This window comes from Xiphias gladius, chromosome 7 (genome assembly GCF_016859285.1).
Source record: "Xiphias gladius isolate SHS-SW01 ecotype Sanya breed wild chromosome 7, ASM1685928v1, whole genome shotgun sequence".
NCBI lineage: Eukaryota > Metazoa > Chordata > Actinopteri > Istiophoriformes > Xiphiidae > Xiphias > Xiphias gladius.
In genome coordinates, this window is record NC_053406.1 from 19,484,669 (window position 1) to 19,508,288 (window position 23,620).

Consider the following 23,620-nt stretch of genomic DNA (forward strand, 5'->3'; position numbering starts at 1 on the left):
TTAATTGGCTTTCTCAAGAGAGCCAAAGAGAAATGCTGTTCTGCTAGAAGATATTGATCTATATGACCAGATGCAGCTACTGAAAGCATGATCTAAATCAATGTCACCTTCAGGTAAACAGTAGAAGACTAGAAGCTGCAGTGTAAGACATCAGTGGGAGTTTGGTATTACACTGTGCCACATCCAGGCATTGTTTCTTGTTTACATAATGATATCATATCACTTTATTTAAATGGCCATATAAAAGGCTCTGACACACAGTGTCCGGAGCAACAGTTTAAGGCTGCCACAGTGGCAGGAGGACTGCACAACATTGGTTCTTGAAGGAGACAGATGCCACCAATCATCTTCTTATCCGAGAGGGAATGGGCGACTGGCTGGTACCATGCAGAAGATCTCAGGGGTGTAAAATGCGATGCTCGTCTTCAGTTTAAATGCCATTTTCTCTACAGCAGGTGACATGTTTTTTCCCTATTGAATGTGTGTGTCAGGACTGAATATGGTACGTTTTGGACTGCACTGGCTGTTTACCACCGGGCTCAGCTGGGTGTTCAATATCATACCGCATCATGCGCAGTATTCCTGAAAGAATTAGCTCTCTGACGTAGTCTCTGAAAATGACTCTCCACTGCTTCCCTCAATAGCCCCCCTACACCGGCTCCCATTGTACATTCTGGTCACACCCTATTGCTCCATTTCACATGTGACACTCATCATGTAGCTGAGCAGGTCAGTCTTTAAGCACTAGTGCTCTTTGTGCCCACCTGTTTTATCCGTCTCTGTCAAAAACAAACAAACAGCAACTTAGCCATGGTTAATAGGCATGCTCCAGGCACATGTTCAGGCTCTGTGACAACAAATTACATTTTTCCTTATTCAGATGTAATGCTCAGATGTGAGGGGCTAAAAGCCTCCGAAATAAAAGGAACCGAGCGGCAATCATTATTTCCAAAGGTTACCAAGAATACGAAATGTTCTCAAGACATACAAGAATTTGACCAAGTGCAATAATTATTAAGTCTATCTACTCTGGTTTTGGCACTTTTAAATTATATTTTTGGAATCTTTTGGAGAGTTTTCAACTGCTTCGCTTTTACTGCAGCTTTTGACAGTTTGTTTCATCTCAATTTGTTGACTAAAAATTCTAAACCAAGTGTTTGCCAGATCATTTGACTCTACCGCATCTGTAGTGACATTAGCAACAGTACAATTCCCTTTCAGCAAATACCGTGGTTCATTCATCCATTTTCAACACTGCTTTCCCTGTTCACGGTCGCAGGGAACCGCAGCCTCTTCCGGCATGCATTGGGCGAGATGCAAGGTAGAAGCCGGACAGGTCATATGTCTAACACAGGACCAATATCATCACATTTACCTTCAAACATACAAAATAAAGTTTCCCATCCTCCTCACATGCATGTCTGTGAAGAGGATTGGAAACTGTGCTTGGGATTTATTGAAGTCTGGTTTTCTCTCATGCGTGCACACAAACAGTCTGTGTTAATTAATGCATTCAAACCCCCGACCCTCTTCATGTGATGCAAAATCACGCCCAACATACAAAAAACTTCTTTTGAGGCTTAAACCACTGTCAAATAATTCATTCTTTACTGATGGGTAAGAGGGAACATTCCTTAAACAGGCTATTCTTTACATACTGTATCAAATATCTCACATAAGTGATCAACAGCTCTGTTTACGATTTGTAAAATATCACCGCAGTAACCTTTTAGTGTAATATTTTAGTGCTCTTACCTTTTGCTCCTTTTGAAATCCATGATGCAGCAAAGTTGAAAAGTGGAAAGTGTTTTATGCCTCTTGAGGCCTGTATGTTATTTTCCTGTGTTTTCTCCAGTGTTCAGTGCATTCTGTGCACCGCTGCCTGATTCTGTCACTTTGTTACTCACAAACCTTAAAAAATAAATTCCAAGCGTAGCTCTACTTTAATTGCTTTAGTTCTATGGTGGCTACTCCTTTGATCTTCTTGGCAAGTTGTAACTTTTTTCATGCATCTTGAGCACTAAATAACTTGACTTGCCTTGGGAGAAACATCTATCTCTTTCTGTCAAGTGATAACAGCTTAATTGGTACTTCTTTTCTCCGTCCTTTGCTAGTTCTTTTTCTGCATGCAGAGTCCAGAATTCGAAAAAATTAACAAGAGGGTAGAGTTTTTTTCCTTCACTGACATCACTTCTTTTAAGTCTGTCATGGATGGCATAATAATATTCTTTGATCCTTTGTTGTTTATTTCCAATGCATGAGTGCAAAGGCAGCGTGAATTTCAGAAGTGAAAATGAAAATTCCTTCAGATAACAAGACCAGTGACCATTTTTCAGTTTCAACAAAACTACCTTTCCGTAACACTGGGGTGAGCCGCTTATCTCTGCAAATCCGAACCAGCGCACAAGATGGTATGGTGCCGTGATACTGTACAGAACCGTGTGTAGCACAGACTGAATATCATGCATGCTTAAAGTCATTTATACCATTTTGACTCTTATTTTATACCTTAGAGTAGCCTAGAAAAAAATGTAATCTTCGGAACAAATGTGTACATTTTGCAAATGTCAAGCGCATGAATCACTGTAAATGGCCATTAAAATATGCCTTGTACAGAGAACAAGAACAGGTCTACGTACATATTCTCTCATGAAGTCTTTTATACCCCCAAATATAGATCAATAGCTTGTACTTGCTGCTATTCTCTCATTCCTGCAGTGGCTGATAACCCTCTACTGGTCCCGATTTCATAATGCCAACACATGACACCGGCACCGGGAGCACTAGCTGTAACACAATGCAACAGAATGGCGAGGCAGAGAGAGCCCATTAATCTCACCCCACGGACCGTATACAGCAATCTAGAAAGCGCAAAAAAAAAAAAAAAACCCTCTGCACACATGCCATTGTCACTTTTTTATACATTACCTGCTGAGATATGAATTTGTTCTTCAGTCATTGCCTGCACTAGCATTACTAAACATAGAAGTGTTGGCAATAATGCATGATAATGACCGTCCTGCCCGATTTCATTAGGCAAACACATGACAGCAAGTGCTCCGAGCTTCTGTTGTAACACCCTGCAACACACTGACAATCCAAAGACGTGATCATCACCAACAGCACACAAACTCAGTAAGAGAAGACATCTAAACACATAAGAGCCCTGATGCACGCACTGTTAATTCAGATTACAAATCCAATAAGGCTCAAGGGTATCAACCCTCCTTAGAAGAAAACCTCATTAACCTCTGTTTTTGGGAGTCGTTTCACGTCCCTTACATTAACACTAGTATGATGCACAGCTTTCACAAAATATTATTTCAATTTGCTCAATTCACACAGCCAGTCAAAAACACAGGGGTCTACTAACAGTGAGCCAAGCCCCTGAGCTAGCTACTAACTACTAGTGCTTTTGTTTTTTGTGGGGTTTTTTTAAACCATAAAAGCCTTATATGATGTACGCAGTATTTTTTTTTTTTTTTTTTTTAATTTCTCTTAGACATTAGAGGCATCAGTCAGAGTATGGAACAATGCCAAGACCTCGTGACAACTTTCATACTTCATCTCACTGTGTAATTTCAGGGGACAGCTGTAAAGAGGTGGTTTCTCTGCTACGTAGGAAAATACGTCCAGGCCTAAGGCTCACTAAGAGTAAAGGAGGGTGCATAAAGTAGATGCAGCTGGTAGTCAGTGTTTTCCAAAGGCACTGCAGGCTGCAGTAACAGTCACTGCATGCCCCGATGTCGCAACAAAGCTACACAGCTTGCAAATGCCTACATCTTCCCCAGGGGCTACCTCGGAAGGTATTATGCCGATAAAGCAGAGTTATGTGAGGGATGTTCGCTCGACTTTAGTGTAAGTATATTGACACCTAACCCCACCTCAATCTAATAGATTTACAAGCTCGCTATATCCAACGCAGATGTCCTGGCCCCTCACTTCTCCCAGCTGCTGTTGACAGTGTCCTCTGAGCGATGTACAGTATTTCCAGAGACCAGGCACTGGCCTCTCTGGCCCCTGCAAACCAAAATTAGAAAAAAAAGCTGGAGAGTAACAAACTTCCTACAAATGCTGAGTTGATTCTATGGAGGTGGTGCTTAATGAGCAACTGGGAAAACAATGGGGGGAGCTAAAAATTCCAGCTGCAAATGTAATTGCATGCATTCACTCACAAGGCCCATGAGAACACTGTCATGCTGCATCAGTGGTTCTGTATCTCTTTAATAACTCTAAACCTGCTTAGCTGAGTGTCAAAAACAAAGGTGCGCAGCCCTCTAACTCGTATTCACAGTGCACACTTCCTGCTGAGGCCTCCTCATCCAGCTGCATTCTTCTTAAACACAAACTCGTGGGGCATTAGCAAGTTTTTCCTCATCATTCAAACTCTGCGGCTCCGCGGGGAAACGGGCCACTTTGTCAGCAAGCCGTGCGACTCGCTCTGATGGCAGGATCTCGGCGGTGCTGCTAATTCATGAAAAGTCTCGGTCTCTGCGTAGCGCTGATGCAGACACGCCCGGGCCATTCCCACATGCGCTCCGCTCTCTGGGAATTCAGCCCGTGTGTTTAACCAGCTCCACTGCACGGACGGGAGCCACAGCGCAGCTACAGTGTGACGGGGCTGTTTTGGGCCCATCGGACTCTGCCCAACAGACTGTACAACAGCTCTAATGCCATCAATAACTGCCCCGCCACGGGAGGACCGAACAGCTCAAGTGACCGGAACACACCTCTGCTAGCCAGACATCAAATTATCCAGCAGACTACTGTGAACGGCTGTCTTTAGACAGACAGACAGACAGATAGGTGAAACGTAATGCAGGCCCGTTATTCTACAGTTAGTCGCTTGCACAATCAGTGCGGCACACCAGAGATTCGGACGCTGCTCAGCTCATCGGCGAGGCAGGGACGTTTCCTCCAAACACGTGTCGGAGGTGCCAGAGTTCATTGCGCATCTCGCACCACAAGTCCACTAAGTAACTTACCAAAAGTGGGACCAATAAAGGAGATGCCCAAGGGGTGATCCTGCTGCACATGATTTCCGCCGTCCACACGCTTGTCTCACTGGATACATTCACAACGAATCTCAGATGGCAGCGAGAGTTAATTTATTCCGAATGATTAGGCTGGTCAGGGCTGTGCGGAAAAAAGGGAAGAAAAAAAAAAAGAAAGAAAAAAAAAATCCAGCGGACGTGATGAGCGACGATCCGCTGCCGAAGTGTCACCAACAAGAGACCGCGGGGGGATCTTCCAGTCACCTGCGTCTGGACGAAACCCCACCTTAAATCCCAGTACGATCCGATCGGGGCTCAGCGGGCAGAACGCGTGAAGCCGAGATCCCCAAATATCCGAAAGCCAAGGAGAGTCCGAGGCTTGTGCCCGAGCCGTGTTCAAAGCGGGTTAAAGCGACAGTACGTGGTCGCACCAAGTCCCCCGCGTGCGGGCTCGTAACGCAGGGATGCTGTGGATTAAACCCGCAACAAATCTCACGATAGTTATGAATTGCAGCGCAGACGGTGTGAGGAGGGAAGCTGCGGTCCGGGGCTCTCTCCGAAGCGGTCGGTTGCGCTCTTTGAAAACAAATAAATAAATAAATAAATAGAAGCCTCTGATGGTTGAAGGTTGGCGTCAAATTCGGGCTTCCGAGTCCGTGAAAAAAGAAAAAAAAAAAAAACCCGCGAAGGTCGCGAACTGTCCGTCAGCGGCGCTTTCCCAGCCTTCACGGCACCGCGGTGCGGGTTACTCGGCCCGCTTTACCGGCAGTTTCTCGCCATCACTGTAGCCATTTCTTGTCCTAACTTCCCCCGTCTGAAGCGCAATGAAGGAATCCCACCCATGCACTGATGCCATCATATCCCCCCCCACCACCACCACCACCGCCTTCTCCTCCTCTCCCCGCTCACACTGTGCGCAGGCTACCCATGCCGGCAATGAGTTCTCGCGCACGACTCGGGTCTGTCCGCTCCTTCGACAGAGCCGGCGGGAAACCTCGCCGGCGTCCGCCTCTTCTCCTCCTCTCGCAGGCGTCCACCTGCGCGGCGAGAGCCCCCCGGTGCAAGTGGGCGCACGTTGTCACGCCGCGATGTCTTGAGCGGAGCGGGGCCGAGCGGCCGGGAGGGGGGGGGGGCAGCCTCTGGGCACCGGGAGGAAGACGACCGACACCTTTCACGGACGGCGCGGCACTGCAGCGAATGTGATGTCACTCAGGCTGCACTCGGGGAGCACATACACGGAGAACCGAGGGTTTCTGTGGCCGCGCGGGAGGTGTGAGGAAAACGTCGAACGCGACGGCGGGGTTTCGCGCGGAGAGGAGGCGATGCTCCGGGATGGGCTGGTGGCTCAAGGTCCAGCGCAGCACGATACTGCAACGGAGGAGAGGGAAGGGGGTGTTGGGTCATTGCTGCACTTAAAAAAAAAAAAAATATATATATATATATATATATATATATGTATATATCACATTAGCCCGTCTACAGGCATAAGGCGTGTTTACTGCTTTGAATACTCTTATTTTCATAACCTTCTCAGTCTTGAATGCCCGTCCTAATCCGTGGAATCTCAAATAACTTGACCACCCACATGCCTCAGACAGCACCGCATGCTTTGCGTTGCTTTGCTTTGCTTTGGGACAAGCACTCCTCTTGGCCCAGATCAATTTAAATGGATATCCGGCATACGGGAAAAAAAAAAAAAAAAAAAACGGACATGAATATCCACCCAGCAGAAGAAGAAAAAAAACAAAAAAACAAAACAATGGGTAATCCTCTCAGAGTTGCAGAAGAAAAGCCAGAGGCAGCCCCATCTTTCATCATAATGTGCACAGCCGCAATATGCCTCTAAGGAGAGGATAACATGTTCTCAATGTCTTTTTTTTTTTATGCATATTCATCCCCAAGTGTATTGTCTGCCTGTATGGGAGAAGGACATGTGATGAGAAAATGGAATTCTGGTGGACTTGACAAATCCTGTCAAATCCACTTAATTTTGTTGCAGGAGCATCAAACATATTGCACACACTCGCAGTGGACGGTATATGAAATGGTGGATATTCTAAGAGACCTGAGACTTGTAGAAAGACAGGGGAAGAAAGTACGAATTCGTCTTTTAAGTACAGCTGATTTAAATGGTATGTCTCGGCTTTCAGCTGAATTAATTAGCCATGAAAAGCGTCTCATCCTATCAGAAAATTTAAGATACAATGAAAATATCACACATAATAGGTCCCGAATGTAAGTCTATAATAATGTTGAAATGATAAGAAATAAAAGTACCATCAATAGCAAGGTTAATGCTCCTTATGGAGTACCACAGTCACAATTTACGTCCTTAAGGACATATTTATGAAAATAGTAAATCTTTATAGGAAGGTTTCCTCTTTCTCAGGCACTGTTTTGGAATAAAGGCATAATTTAACCAGCTGTAGCTGTAGGTTTCACATCATCTTTCTTTCACTGCTGCCAACATTGCAGGTGGCACATTTATCTGATGTTCAACTCTTTGTACAAGAGCAGCAGCCTGTTATAATTAAAGGGCAGTTCATAATGGGTGGGGCACCTCCAGGGCATTTTAAATGGATCAGTGAGATGTGACACAAACTCATTGTGGAGACACATGCACTCACAAAGCGATGCCTCCTCTTTTCAAAGGGCACTATTTCTATCAAAACCGTCCCACTTAGCGGTAACTCAACAAATATTCACTGCTGGGTTCAGATTCAGATGCACCCTTAAAACGAGTTTGGTGCCTTTCGAATTAGACGCCGATCCTCCAAAAATTTCGCTGTGCCGCAGAACGTGCCGTAGAGCTAAAGTTTCATTATGTGGTTGCCCTGAGCCCGATCTGAATGAGCATGTGTGTTCATGAGGTGGGTGAGCGCATAGGACGCATGCGGCGAATACTGATGGAAATTGAAAAAGAGCCATGAAGGAAGCCAATTTGCTATTTATATCAGGCTGCACTCCATGGGGCAAAGCTCCCTCTCACAGTAATGCACTGTAAAAGTGATTGATTAGTGTGATATTGAGAGATTGTCCGTCTTAACTGTCTTCACTTGCCAGAGTGATGAAATTACTGCACACTAGTCTTTGAAAGCATAATAGCAGATTAGGTCAGTGTGATCCATCCACTCTAATAAGAAAACTTGCTGTTCCCTACAGTGCAAAACATAAGAGGGGGGTCTGCTCTCAGATCCAGTAGACACCCCCCAGCCACTAATACCCTCGGAGGGTGTGCTTAATGACCTGGAACATATTACACACTGAGGGTGCTCAGTTGAGGTTCAGGTGTACACAGCCTTTGTATGTGCCCACCTAAAAATGCAAGTTTTTTTGACACAACACAGTTGCCCTTGTCACTGTTTTAACAAATTGCTCGGATCACTTTCCATTAAGGACAGCGAAATTCCCAACGTCTTGCTCCCCGGCTGAGCCCCAAGGACCGATAATGCGATGCTCCATCGGCTCAACGTGTCAGTGAAGGGTCCCGCATGTGTGTGTGTACTTTAAATTGGCATTAGAATTTGTGCAGTGACGGAGACAATAAGGCGCTGTCTTCGGGATCAGCCACATCATTACCGTGTATACAGCGCTGTAAAGTGGATTAGAGCAGTCTTGATTTTAACTGTTGAATCACGCTGTACATTAGGGCGCGCTCTCGCAGTACAAAAGGTTCCTCTTAATGTGCTTTAAACCCTCCATCCTACAATCAAATGTGGAAGCACTGCACATGTGATGTTCAGTGTAAGGGTCGCTAATTGGCTTATCAGCGGTGCTGTTTCAACATGGAGAAATAGCAGGGCACACGCTGGAATCAGACTGTTTAAGCAGAGATCAGCTACAGTATGTATGTATGCGGGCTCTCAGTGCGTCTTTGTTTTTATTCAAGTGGGTTAGTCCTCAGATCTCTGTAGAATCAAAAGGAAATGATGCGACGATAGAAATGACATGTATAGTAGATGGAACACGTACGGCAAACCACAGGGATCTCCTGCAGCTGCTGTTGGCTGAGAGGGAATGTTGGGTCAATCTCATGTTATCTGTGTCACCAACGACAGAAGTGTTATACATTATTCCACCTTTTCCAATTACTCATAGCGAGCACAATCACACTTTTATGTGTCATATGAAATCTCATGTGTTATATCTCAGCCTTGGCCTGCTGCGTTCTAAATAAAACAAGTGCTACTTAGCAGCCTTAAGCGCTCCTCAATGTGTCCTTGTATAGAAAATCTTAAAGATGGGCATAGACCATCTGGGGAAGTATGAGGTACAGCTCGCTCACAAGCAATCCTCCAAGTTCGTCTTTATGCCTTATGTTAGAAAAAGAATCCTGCTGTTCTTTGTGAACAAAAGACTTTGAGCGTTGAGTATAAAACCAACGTGTTTTAGCCGCAAAAGCTTTCATCAGTGTTACAATATTACACGTATAGTTCATTCTCAGGGACATCTAAAAAAAAGACAATTAGATGCCAGTATTTGAAAACATTTAAAACGATATCACCAAGTGTAATTAAGGATCTGTCAATGTACCATATTAAAACAGCTAGAGGATATGTTTAAAAAAAAAAAAAAAAAAAAAAAAAAATCAGGTCCCCTGTTTATTACAGGGTTTAGACTGAAAAAGGAAAGATTCAAAGGGCGTTTCTCTTTTTCTTTTTTTTTTTTTTAATGAAATTTAAATCCCCGCGTCCTGGACCAAGAGACACCTTCTCAGTGGCAATAAAAGAAAAAGCAGACGTCGAATGTCTGGCCTCTTTAAAGTGGCTTTCTACGTGATTTTTGACACCCTCTCTCCTAATGGCGCTCCTGCACCCAGTATTTCAGTATTTCAATGAGCACTCTGATTCACTTTCCACAGGGGCATTAAATCTTCCATCAAATCTGTTGTTTTACAGATAATTAATCTCTGCATGCCTGCAGTCTTACAAAAGTTTTCTGCATTTCTGTATTTCTCAGTCAACTGAGGCTATAGGCATCTTGGATATTACTGAATATCTTTACCATTGACTGCAAATTATTATATAACCCTGATGAAGGCTGAGAGTGAGGGTTTGCGACATTAAAGCTCTGTCTGTTGTTCTTCAAAAGCAGCTGGAATTTTTTTATTTTTTTGGTTCTTTTGATCTTGAACTTGAACTGAGAAGCTGTAAGGTTGTGACATTTTTTGTTTTTTAACCTTTTGAACATAAAGCTAGATGTCGGCCTTTACTGACTGTTGTTAACAGCAAGGAAAAGTCTGTGAAAGTAAACTTTCTAAAGTTTACTACAAAAAAAAGTAAATCCACATTTTACTTTGGTTTAACAACGATATGAGTACTTTGTTAGGATAGCAATCAGTTATGGAAAGATTGGCACTATCTATGATGTTTGAGTTTTCAGGATTTAATCAACTGATAATTTTCACTGTATTCATGTTGGATAATAATCTCAACACATATCACAACAGTAATTTTTATTTATTTATTTAAAGCTGCATTCATTGATATTTTTGGCCACTTGGGAGAGGCAGAACAGGCTGAACACATTGGCAAATTATCACCTCGTAAAGTTGTTGCTGTTGTTTATTCATCCATTAGCATTCATTATTGGCCACTTCACGAATTTAAGTTCTCCTTTTAGCTCTTTTGTTTCTCCACAAACTTGAGTGGGACTTTTTAGCTACTAAATGCTCTGCTATGTTCATAGGTAAGTTGCTACCTGTGTCTGTCTGCTGTTTGGTGCTGTGCAGGTAGTGTACTGTGGGTTATCTGAGCTTTTTTTTGATAAAAACAACTGCCTGCTGCGTCTGAAAAGATGGATGATGAGAGAGGTGAGAGTTAACCACAACAGTAAATATGTGGGCCATAAAACTAAAACAATAAGGTGAAAGACACTAAAAGGCTCCATAGAACTAAGGAAAACCACCTCTGCAACTTCGTCACTGCATGCCACACCTTTCACACCACACATGTGATCCTTTGTTAGTATAAAAATATTGGTTAGCACAGCTTTAAAATCCAATCTGGTGGCAGGTATTAATTGAGAACCAGCGTATCCTCAGTCAAAACAAAATAGAGTCAGTATTTCTCAAATTCAGAAATCTTGATGGATCAGGCAGGTATTCAAGAGGTAAGGCGTACACAGTATGTCTGCTCCTTACTGCGCTTCCAAGAAAAGTGTTTTGAGAGAATAATTAAGAAGTTCAGGTGAGCATTTCTATCTGAAACCTAGAACGTTTGTTCTGTATATAGATGTTACGTCCTAAGATCTGTGTGCATGCTGTGGGTGAGTCGACCCTGTTATCAACCACTGCCTCTGAGTCTCCACAGTCTTGCCGAGAGCTATTTCAAACCAAATGTTTCTTACAGTGCTTTCGTATGCATTCAAACAGAATGAATTCAACAAAACTTCAGTGGAAGCTGAATGGCAGAGCATTATTTCTCTTATTTTCTCAGTGTATGCCCCCCCAAACAATCTATTTTTACATTATGTACTAATTTTGTCTCAAATTGATCCAAAGTGATTTTGTCGGTGAGATAAACAGACAGAAAAATGAGAACTGCTATCTCAGGAAGAAAAGAAAAAAAAATCTCAGCAGCAGATTTTTCAAGGTACCATGGCAACAGAACATTCAAAAGAATTTTGATGAGAACAGCAGGCAGAGAGGCTGATTACAAGGGAGACAATTTGTTACTCCAATTGCAAGAGCAACAGAGTTTGATTGCACATACACAAGCATTGTGTCGGAGTCTTTATCTGGACCACTGTGCAGAACCCCTGTTCTTTTCTTTCCTATCGTGGCTCGAGTCCGACAATGAATGAGCGTGGCGGGAGGATCTTGGTGTGGAGATGAAGGGCTCAGCCTAGGTTGCTGTTGCAACCAGGCTAGTTTAGCGGCTAAAGTGTTGGCATAGTGATACAGCATGGAGTGGACGCAGCTCTGCTTGGCAGTGCAGCAGGATGAGCACCAGACATACAGTGGGCGGAGACTTTTTTTTTTTTTTTTTCCCTGACCCTGAGAAACTCAATTTTGAACGACGCGAGAGGAAGTGGCAATCAACACGGCGCTGCGGCTGTCTATCTTTGGCGGCTATTCTCACTTCCCAATCTCACTCTCCAGTGCTCAGCAAACAGACCACCGTCTTGACAAACATAATAACTCACAGCACAGATTCAGATAGCATCCGTCAACGGGGAAAAACTCGGAAAAGAAAAATGCCGCATACATACTCCGTTTAACACCTTTTTTTGCGCTTAATACACAAGTCTCAGCTGCACATTATTAGGTGATGATTGTTCTGTAAACGTCCGTCATCCGGAACAGAGGCACAAAACAGGAGCCCTGAGACTTTGCTGACATTCACAGATATGTGCTTATACACTTCATTTGCAAGGCAGGAAACTCAAAGAGAATCATTGATGCCATATGAATTGAATGAATATTTATACCAAATTTTTTGCATGAAAATATGGAGCAGGATAAAGACTGTCAAATAAGTTTCCACTTTTAATTGAAAATCCCTACATTGATTTTATAAAGCTCATTTTGCTGTAGCCAAATTTTTGTCTCCAGTTCACTTGATTGTGTTTATGCATAATATGCGTATATTAATATGCATACGGTCTAATAACTTACATATGACATTTTAATTGGGTTTTATAAAGATATCACATACTATGGGGCTGTACTTGCTGCTGACAAATATGGTCGATCATTGTCCCATCTCAAGCGGTGTACTCCAAGGTCTGTAATATAAAATATTTGTTCCTTTTATATTGCTCATCATGCAGTTTATCACTGTGCCATTGTTGATAGAGTTAGAGCTGTTGTGAATGTAGAGTCCAGAATATGTCTGAAGTATTCAAGCATTTCTTCTGTAAGTCAAGAATTAATCTCATCAAAATGACAGCATTCAATCACAGTGAGTTCCCGGTCCCCCTGCAGATGAATTGAATTGAGTTTATGAGTCAGTGAGAGGATATCTGACTCGATGGATCTGTAGGCTGCCATTGTATGAGTCCATGTAGGTGAGGTTCAAGGCTCCACGCATGGTTTTGTGCTATAGACTAGACGAGTGCTAGGGTCCAGTGGGTGTGAGGAATAGAGGCTACCAAGGCTGGGATAAAAGGAGGATGCCAGCTAACACACAGGGGATGGGTGGCAGTGAGTAAAGGCCCTACCTGAGCACAGCAGTGCCACAGAGCAGCCCTCATCTCTTCTTCTCAGGCTGACTCTGATGGAGTGTGTTATCAGTGCAGACAGAAAGGCTAAAACCACTAGCTGAGTAAAGGCTAGAGCTACTGGCCTGTTACTTCGCCCATGAGGGCAGGCAGGCGAATGTCAAAGCAACCGGAATCACAGGGGAACACTCTGGTGTGGAGGGTGAGTCAACCCCCAGGGCAGACGCTGATTTATGCATTACTTGTGTTCAGTGGTGTAACACCATATTAAACTGAGTAGTCCACTGATGAGTAATATGTAATCTAGAGAGATCACCGGGCGTCCTTATGCCTTTGCGTCGAGTACTGGATATATGGTTAATCGAGTAGATGCCTAGTTTTTCAAGCCTCAAGTTTGATTTAGTTAAGTTTAACTACGTGTCGATGCTAGGAAACAGGACCTTAGTGCATTCTGACAAGTTGAGGTGATGCATGGTGTGCAGGCTAACGGTGAAGACCCACAAGCAAACACGTTGTGCAACATCACCTTTGCCACTTCTAATGGTGAATGTGGGCCGGTCAACATTTGCAGGGTAGATAGTAGTTTTAGGAAACCTTATGTAACTGGCTACATTTCTATAGTGCTTTTATCCGAAGCGCTTCATTATTTGCTTCCCATTTACCCATTCACACATTGCTGGCAGCAAGTTAACATGCAGGGTTCTGGCCTGATCACTGGGAGCAATTTGGGGTTCAGTGTCTTGCCCATGGTCACTTCGACATGTGGTCAGGAGGAGCTGGTGATCGAACCGCTAACCGTGTGATTGGTGGAGGACCTTTTCTACCTCCTGAGCCACAACCTACGACTTTTTCCATCAATTTACATGAGTTTGTGTGGACCAGTACTCTGTTTTTGTTTGTATCTTTGATCTTGGAGGCATATGACATGCACAAAATGGATCCTATGAAACTGCAATGATAATTATGAACAATCTTCCACAGACATTCATCCACAACTTTTAAAGACTAAACGCTCTGGCGCATGCTCAACATCAATTTTGATTTGATGGTATTTTGTCACATTGCTCCAGAGCCTCGAGTTGGTCATTTGTAGGTCTCCTATCACCTGCTATCACACAATGCTTTGGGATCCACTTCAATCCCATAGAGTTAAGTAATTACGAGCAAACTTCACTTTTGCATCATGCTGCATTCAGTGGGTCTTCAATGTTACACAGAAAACAAAGGGGGCTGGTACATTTATGCACATCAGATGGTGTGTATTGCCCTTTACTGTCAGTGTTGCACAATTTTCCCTTACCATGCAGATTTTGTATCTTCATAAATAAACTCTTCACTTCTTAAGTGACTGTGCTCTGGATATAGTTAACACAGCCCACAAAGTCATACTATATGCATAGGCCTATGTTATATTAGAATCAAGTCAAATGATTGTTACAAGTTTTCTAATCATATTGTCTCCTGGCACACTATTTGCCTTTATGTGCGACACTCATTTCTCCTTGTGTGTTTTCTTGTTAGGCCGCAGTAGCGAAATTAAATTGTAAATACATAATGTTTTGTTTCCAATTGCCACTTAGATCTGTGACTTAGGTTTAATTGGAACTATGCAGAATTCCATTAGTACAGCTGTCCAACAGGGAGGCAGCCTGTTCAGACTTCTCTGCGTTACTGTATCAACCATAAAAAGAGCCCTCAACACAGGAAACCTTATTAATATTATTGCTTTCAAGCTCTCTCCTCTTTCTCACGGGGCATGCTTTTGTTTGGGCGTCTTGCAAGTTATGCAAAATGTAAGTTTGAGAGCAGCTTTTCAGGCTGCATACTTGTCACTTTATATTGGAATTGTGAATGTGGTGTTTTCACAGGCTGGCTGCGACATCTCTCTCTCTGCTCTACATTGACAGTCCTTTATCCATAAATCCCTCGGTTTGACAATGGTGCTTCAGGTTAAACAGCTGTTGCTGCTCTTTCCACACAAGAGTCAAGTGTGTACACAGGAAGAGAGAGAGAGAGGCGGAGTCGAGCCTTGGGCCCCTGTAGATTTGCAACTTCAATTGATAATGCTAAGTATGCGTTTGGACCCAAGGCTCCTGTTTTTCTCTTTCCTGCCACTGTCATTTTAACCAGACTTGTGATAGAGCCTGTTTACTGTGATAGCCCATTAATTTCCCCTGGGGCTGATCATTCAATATTCAATAGCTACTGTTATGCAGCATCAAGCTAGAGAGGCTGCTCTCGCTGACCAGTATCATCAGCGCTCTGAACAATCTCAGCGAGGGGATCAAAAGATCAGACTGAGACAACAAAAACAACCTTGGTGTGAAAAATTCTTACTCTCTTGTAGTTGTCAGGTTGGCTGTAACTGGTGTTACATGCAAAATATGTTTGTTCTGCATTAATATACATGGAGGAAGAAAATGTAAAGTAGGTAGAGTGACGGGCTGATCTGTCCCGATGCATATGTTTCGCAATGAGACATCTTTATGGTGTGTACTAAATGTTCTTTCAAAATGCTCCTTATGCCAGAGGAAACACTGGCAGACATTAATTTATTCAACACTTCTGAAACCGCGTCCATATATTTTATACATTTTTTAAGTACTACGAAAAGGCTGCAGGTGGTTGAATAGTCAAAGAAAGGCTAAGCAGTTACCACTTTTAAAAAAAGAAGATAATGAGTTTCAGTTACTTCTGACAGTTTAATGTCTTACTGGGCTGCGTTCAGAAAAAAATACTTGCGAAACTCTGCAGCTCTGTAAAAAAAAAAAAAAAAAAAAAAAAAAGTGTGAATAGCGCTAAGAACTCATGTGCCTTAGTGCCTTTACAGTATATATTCACTGGTAAAGGATGTCAGTGTAGGAATGAGGGGGAAGATCAATTGGTTTTTAATCCTGTTTATGTTTAACTGCATAGCGTCTCTTTTGAGCAATTAACTCTGGCAATGATGGTTGAGACTGTGTGAAATCTCTTTACATACCATGCCAGTGTTGTAACTGTTGCATATGTCCAGAAATGCATTGATTTAAAAAAACAAAAAAAACAAAAACAAAAGCAACAAAACAAAGGAAGCTACTGTATTTGTGATTTGATAGCTCTAAACATTCAAATGACTACTTATAGGGAGGAATGACACCATGTCAGAAGCAACCCTGTCTCTTAGATGTTACATTTATATACTACTAAATGGTTCTGCCTGATATGTTTTCATGGAAATGTGATTACTGTGTGGCACTTTTTTTTCCAGTCACAAATGTGTGACATTTCGGAATTTTGCGAGACTGTTCTCCCAAGAAAAACAGCATCAGTTGTCTGCAAATTCCCCAAAACAACATCTGTTTGCATTCATATGCCAAAGCCATCCAGCGACCGTAGGAATTATGGGTCCTGCCCATCTGAAGCAAAGGAGGAAATTGTGTGACATCATTATAGAGTCACAAAGTCCGCAGAAGGAGAGGTCAGGGTGCCTGGATGGGTCGACAAAAGGTCAGATTTTGACATGGGGGTACATTGTATGTATCTCATTTCCTTCCAAGTCAGTGTGGGTTTCTTTTACCCAGGACCACGGTCTTTCCCTCACTTTTACTAACTTGTTTGTGGCTAAACCTGACCAAATCTTAAAAGGAAACAACTTATATTTTGCAACAATGATTTCTATGCTTTGATTTTTGAGAGCACTCACAAATTATATCGTCTTATATAAGGGCATTGAATCAGAATTTTTTGGTTTAATTTGGAGGACTTGTTGAACTTTGCAGAAACAGCGTGGTCATTAAAATATGTCCTCGTTATGCCAATAAATAAGCGTGGCCTGGTTTCTTTCAAGCTGTATTGCTGTTGCACTTTGACAGCCCTGATTTTTCTGTAAGTTTTTGATCTCGTTGGTGAACACAATAATTAGAATTATCAGTGGGGATTTCAACTGCTATTTTGACCCCGATTGGACAGGTCTTCATCTTAAAGTAGCTCCCCCACTAAATCCATCTCAGTTCTTAATAATGGTGTGGAAATCCTGGACTAGTTGATGTCTGGAGGATTCAGCACCCCTCAGAAGAGCGATATTCTTTTTCTCATCCGTGCATGGTAGCTTTTTCGAAATTGATTTATTTTTCTGGTTGACTAAACAAACTCAAACTTAATCAGTTTAACTTATCACAGTATTCTAATTTTTGATCAGGCCTCTCTCTCAATGGAAACCAATTTCAGTCTCCCTGTGCATTATTACAATTGGAAATTAAGCCTTTTCTTATATTCAGATAAATCTCTTTGTGATTATATATCAGCCAAGATCTTAGATTTCTTGCTCATCAATCATAATGGCACGGTCTCAGATTCAATCCTTTGGGAGTCCTCCAAAGCTGTAATGAGGGGTCACATCATCTCATTCCAGTCATCCTGTAAAATAACCAGGCTGAGGTATCTAGCTTTCTGGATAGGAGGATACTTGCGAAACTCTGCAGCTCTGTAAAAAAAAAAAAAAAAAAAAAGTGTGAATAGCGCTAAGAACTCATGTGCCTTAGTGCCTTTACAGTATATATTCACTGGTAAAGGATGTCAGTGTAGGAATGAGGGGGAAGATCAATTGGTTTTTAATCCTGTTTATGTTTAACTGCATAGCGTCTCTTTTGAGCAATTAACTCTGGCAATGATGGTTGAGACTGTGTGAAATCTCTTTACATACCATGCCAGTGTTGTAACTGTTGCATATGTCCAGAAATGCATTGATTTAAAAAAACAAAAAAAACAAAAACAAAAACAACAAAACAAAGGAAGCTACTGTATTTGTGATTTGATAGCTCTAAACATTCAAATGACTACTTATAGGGAGGAATGACACCATGTCAGAAGCAACCCTGTCTCTTAGATGTTACATTTATATACTACTAAATGGTTTTGCCTGATATGTTTTCTTGGAAATGTGATTACTGTGTGGCACTTTTTTTTCCAGTCACAAATGTGTGACATTTCGGAATTTTGCGAGACTGTTCTCCCAAGAAAAACAGCATCAGTTGTCTGCAAATTCCCCAAAACAACATCTGTTTGCATTCATATGACAAAGCCATCCAGCGACCGTAGGAATTATGGGTCCTGCCCATCTGAAGCAAAGGAGGAAATTGTGTGACATCATTATAGAGTCACAAAGTCCGCAGAAGGAGAGGTCAGGGTGCCTGGATGGGTCGACAAAAGGTCAGATTTTGACATGGGGGTACATTGTATGTATCTCATTTCCTTCCAAGTCAGTGTGGGTTTCTTTTACCCAGGACCACGGTCTTTCCCTCACTTTTACTAACTTGTTTGTGGCTAAACCTGACCAAATCTTAAAAGAAAACAACTTATATTTTTGCAACAATGATTTCTAACATTTTTGAAGGCACTCACAAATTATATCGTCTTGCTTATAAGGGCATTAGATCAGAATTTTTTGGTTTAATTTGGAGGACTTATTGAACTTTGCAGAAACAGCGTGGTCATTAAAAATGTGTCCTCGTTATGCCAATAAATAAACGTAACCTGGTTTCTTTCAAGCTGTATTTGCTGTTGCACTTTGACAGCCCTGATTTTTTCTGTAAAGTTTTTGATCTCGTTGGTGAACACAATAATTAGAATTATCAGTGGGGATTTCAACTGCTATTTTGACCCCCGATTGGACAGGTCTTCATCTTAAAGTAGCTCCCCCACTAAAATCCATCTCAGTTCTTAATAATGGTGTGAAATCACTGGACTAGTTGATGTCTGGAGGATTCAGCACCCCTCAGAAAGACGATATTCTTTTTTCTCATCCGTACATGGTAGCTTTTCCAGAATTGATTATTTTCTAGTTGACTAAACAAACTCAAACTTAATCAGTTTAACTTATCACAGTATTCTAATTTTTGATCAGGCCTCTCTCTCAATGGAAACCAATTTCAGTCTCCCTGTGCATTATTACAATTGGAAATTAAGCCTTTTCTTATATTCAGATAAATCTCTTTGTGATTATATATCAGCCAAGATCTTAGATTTCTTGCTCATCAATCATAATGGCACGGTCTCAGATTCAATCCTTTGGGAGTCCTCCAAAGCTGTAATGAGGGGTCACATCATCTCATTCCAGTCATCCTGTAAAATAACCAGGCTGAGGTATCTAGCTTTCTGGATAGGAGGATACTTACCGAAACTCAAACTCTGAAGACAGCCTCAATGCTGTCTTTAAAACACAGTATGAGTATAACCTTATTCTCAGAACAGGTTAGAAAATATATTCGTAAGCTCAAACAAACGCATTTTGAGTTAGGTGATAAAGCCAATAAATTGCTTGCTAGGCAGATAAAAGTTGTGCAAGCTGACAGGGCATACATAAAACTTCTTCTCCTACTGGACAGCTGATAGTTGATCCCAAGCTGATCAATGACAGATTTTTTTTATACGCCTCTAACACGATTCCTAGATGGATGCAATGCGGAACAGCGAGTGAGCAAATGTCCGATTGTTTCAGTGTTTCCCAGTGAAAATGTCCTAACCTGCTCCGAACATCAGCGAACAGGCTGAGGGACGTGTCGCTTGTTTGAAGAAACGCTCGCCCAGGCTCCATTTTGTTTGCCGCATTTGCCCTACCTCCAACCTATTTTCATATCGTGTTTTAGATTTAATTCTGTGAATTTAAACCTGACTAGTAGCTAGGTGCTAGCTAGCGTGTAAGATAACTCCGTTATTCTGACAGCAGCCTAACTGACAGTAACTGACAGTTAATCAATATCATTCTTTATTACAGCCTTTATAGTGAGCCTATATAAAATATAACCGTGTACATCACAGAAAATAATCATTCTGGGAAACGATTACAACTTGCTCATTTTCAGAGGGAGAAATCAGAAGCATCGCAAAAAAACGTTTCATCACCCCCTCTGATATCCGTTCATCGCCGTATATCGCTTTTAGTAAATCTGGACAATTTTCGCGCTCCATCTGCTAGAGTTCACCCGCTCGCTGTATGTGAGGAAGATGTGTAACTCTGAATCCACTGATGTGGATGTGGATCCAAACATTTAATCTCACAGTTTGTCGGTCTTTTTTTTTCTCTGGCAACCCCTTCTCTCCACATTAAACAGGCATGGATTAAGGATACTGGTGAGGATATTTCGGATGAGTTATGGGCGAAAGGTTTAGATGGAATCAAAGAATGTTCTATCACTGCTAGACTTCAACTTATTCAGGTTTAAAGTCATCCATCAGCTGCACTTTTTCAAGACCAAACTGAATAGAATTTTTCCTTCTGTCTCTGCTACCTGTGATAAGTGCAAATTGAGTGATGGGACCCTGGGTCATGTCTTCTCGTTTCTTACAAGTTTCTGGGATAACATTTTTCATTTGTACAGCGACATATACAGCAGACATCTAATCCCTGACAGTCTCTCTGTGATATTGGGTTGCTCCAACTACTCTCTGAGTCTTCCCCCTGCATTACAACAAGCCCTCGTGGTATGGTCATTGCAAAAAGGGTTATCCTGAGAGAGTGGAAATCAGTTTCCCCTCCTTGCTTTAAAAAATGGTTAAATGACATGGTTTCCTGTCTATACCTTGAGGAAATCCCATATACTCTGTCTGATGCCCATTCTAAGTTTCTTAAGATCTGGGGACTCTTTATTGAACATTTTAGGAAGGAGAGGTGTCAACCTGGGAACTTATCACATTGGACTGTACTGTACTGTACTGTTCTGTACTGTATAGCATTGTATTATGTTTTGATCCACCAGGATTTCAGTTTTCTGGCATTGATCTTGGGCCTTCCTCGACCTCACTTAGCCTTGGTTGCATGGACTATTTCTGACCCTAAATTCACTTGTGGACATTTCAGTCATGGTAAGGACTGACCTGTGCACATTTTTTGTGAGCTGGCAGATTATTTGTTTCATTTTGTTCTACTCTGTCATGGCTATTTTTTTTTGTTTTTCTTAGGGTCTAAAAAAGGAAACATTTCATCAATAAACTACATTAAAAAATGTATTTTCTGTTACACATGACAAGTATATAAACATAATATCTAGGAGACAGGATTGGACAGAAGAGTAAGATTTTAAAAAAAAGTCAGTTTTAAGGACTAAAGTCTATTCTAGTTGTTTTAACCATGAAAGACGGTATTAAAGAACTCTATAAATTGAGCAATTTAAAAATAATGTTACAGTGCTGCATGTGTTTAAAGAGCTTTGAATGTTTTTACCCAACGTTTATCCATAATTTGCTTCAGTGACAAGCGCAGGTTTTTTTTTAAAACAAGAAATTCATTAGAAGAACATTAGGGTTACGTCACAGTAAAACTACACACTCTCAAACTTTGTTCTCTCTATGCAGTGAGTCAACTGACGCCACTCCCAGATGACGGATGTGCATGGAAGAGCTTCATATACAGCAAAATTACTAACTTAAGGTCTAGCTCGTGCGGCACGATCATCAATTCCACATATTATCTCAAAGACTAAGGGATTCTTTCTGAACTCTCGCCATGATGGGAATATTGCGCGTAGGCTGAAATGGGAAAATCTGAAGAGGAAACAGAAGATGCAGGCTGTCAAATCTGCCCGTAGAGTATCTGTGTGAGTGACAGAGGGAGAGAGAAATGTAAAGAGGAAGTTAAACAGCTCTACCCAACATAATATACATTTAAACTTAATACCACTTTGACATGTTGAAATTTAATCCAATTTTCTTGACAATGTTATTTTCACATTAATGATTAAAAATTGTGTGTGACATTACCTCATTTAAGTACAATGACCATTAACAGTCCTCAGTCAAGCTAATGGACAGTAGGATCTTTCAGCTGATTCATTTCTAAGTAGTTATTTGTGCTGACTTCTCAGTACAATTAGATAAAACATGAATTAGTACAGTAGTGTATATCTATAAATCACCTGTGACCTATGACTTTGTTCCGCTTCTTAGTCTTTTGTTCAGTTCGAAGAATTCAGTTATATGAAGTGTCTGAGACAGGCAACTTCTCATACGATTCGGCAACAATCACACACTCATCCCCTTGCAAACCAATTTGTTCAGAGAGTCGTGGAAGCGTGGAAGGCTCCTGGCAGTGGACGCTTCCTCTTCAAGAGTTTCTGAGTTAGCGAGTGATTAGGACCAGTTGCTGGAGAGCAGCCAGGATTGGAGTCACTGGGAAGGCTGGTAGGGTATAAATTGCCTTTGTTCGACTACACTACTCAGACTACTCATCATTCCTAACCCCCAAATTAAGTGATTTGTCAATTTGCTCAGTCGCTATGGGCAGTGTGAATGGAATAATGTCAGATCCAATACAAGATCTGAATTTCTATCTTATTTACTCACTGACCAATCTGTACTCATACTGCTTCTGTTATTCAGTATAAAATGTACAGCACAAGAAGGTGGGAAAATTTATGACCAGAAGTGGCACCGCATATGCTTACTTAGCAGTAGAGAGGAATTTCAATGCAGCCATCTTTGTGCATCAGTCTATTTTAAATTACCTCTGGATTAGCGTAAAGACTGGAAACAGGGGGACACAGCTAGCCTGGTCCTGATCAAAAGTGACAAAATCCACCTACCAGCACCTCTCAAGCTTTTGTCACCTTTGTACAGAGTCAGGGTAGCTGTTTCCACCACGTTTCAAGTCTTTACCCTAAACTAAGCTATGCTAACCTAACCATCTCCTGGGTGTAGCTTCATATTTAAACAAGAGATGAGCATTGTTAATCTTCTCACCTACCGTCAAACTATTCATTTAGGTATTTTGCAGAGTCCTCCATCCTCCACCACACTAGCATGGTATCAAAACAGAAAACAAGCTGTAATAAGGGTAAAAAAAATATAGAACTTCTACACCACAACATTAAAATTTCAGACCTTCTTGAAATGGATTTATCTCAAAAAGCCATGCCCTTTGTTTCTCAGTTGTAATGACTTTGAGGTTTGTTGACGTAGAATCAGCGAGTTGATTCTGAGCAGCTGAGCCTGTTTCAACATCCAGCTGGAAACAGGTGCTTGGACAGCTTGCTCTTCTAAATCGATATGAGAAGGAAAAATGGAAATTTTATGTGAGGCCATTGGAGGGAGGCGAAAAAACAGATTAAGTATTGAAATAAATAGCAAAGGTTAATGCAACTCGTGGATGTAAAAGTGGGATAAAATATTTATTCTTTCCTATACCCTAAGAAGCAGATAACAATTGAACGAAAGGGAAATCATTCTCAACCAAGCAGTTCGTCTTTTATAGTCTACTGTCATAACAGAAAAAAAAACATCTTAATTCTGGCTTGTAAGTGGTGAAATTTGTAAGTGAAACTATATTTACTTCAGCTATCAAACAACGGAGTCAAGACAGCTGGAAGTGATCATGGCCAAATAAACAGTGATCATGGCCAAATAAACACAATGAGATCCTTCTAGCAGGGTAGGATGACAGAAAATTAATTCTTCCTATGCCTCCTCATGATTCTTTGCTTTGCAGGAAGTAA

General features: G+C 41.7%; 1 protein-coding gene across 4 annotated transcripts in view; it reads right to left on the reverse strand.

Annotated features, from left to right (window-relative positions):
• lrfn1 (leucine rich repeat and fibronectin type III domain containing 1) overlaps positions 1–23,620 on the reverse strand; it is a 168,456-nt gene that overhangs the window by 102,813 nt on the left and 42,023 nt on the right. Inside the window, exons 1-2 of one of the 4 annotated variants that reach the window (XM_040131849.1) lie at positions 4,986–5,065; positions 3,885–4,020 (exon numbers count right to left, since the gene is read on the reverse strand). The exons of 1 other annotated variant lie outside the window; for it this stretch is intronic. The gene's annotated coding sequence lies outside the window, so the exon portion shown is untranslated. Of the gene's footprint in view, positions 1–3,884; positions 4,021–4,985; positions 5,070–21,651; positions 21,724–23,620 lie in introns of those variants that run through there. 2 more of the 4 variants (XM_040131850.1, XR_005707836.1) reach the window with 2 other exon arrangements.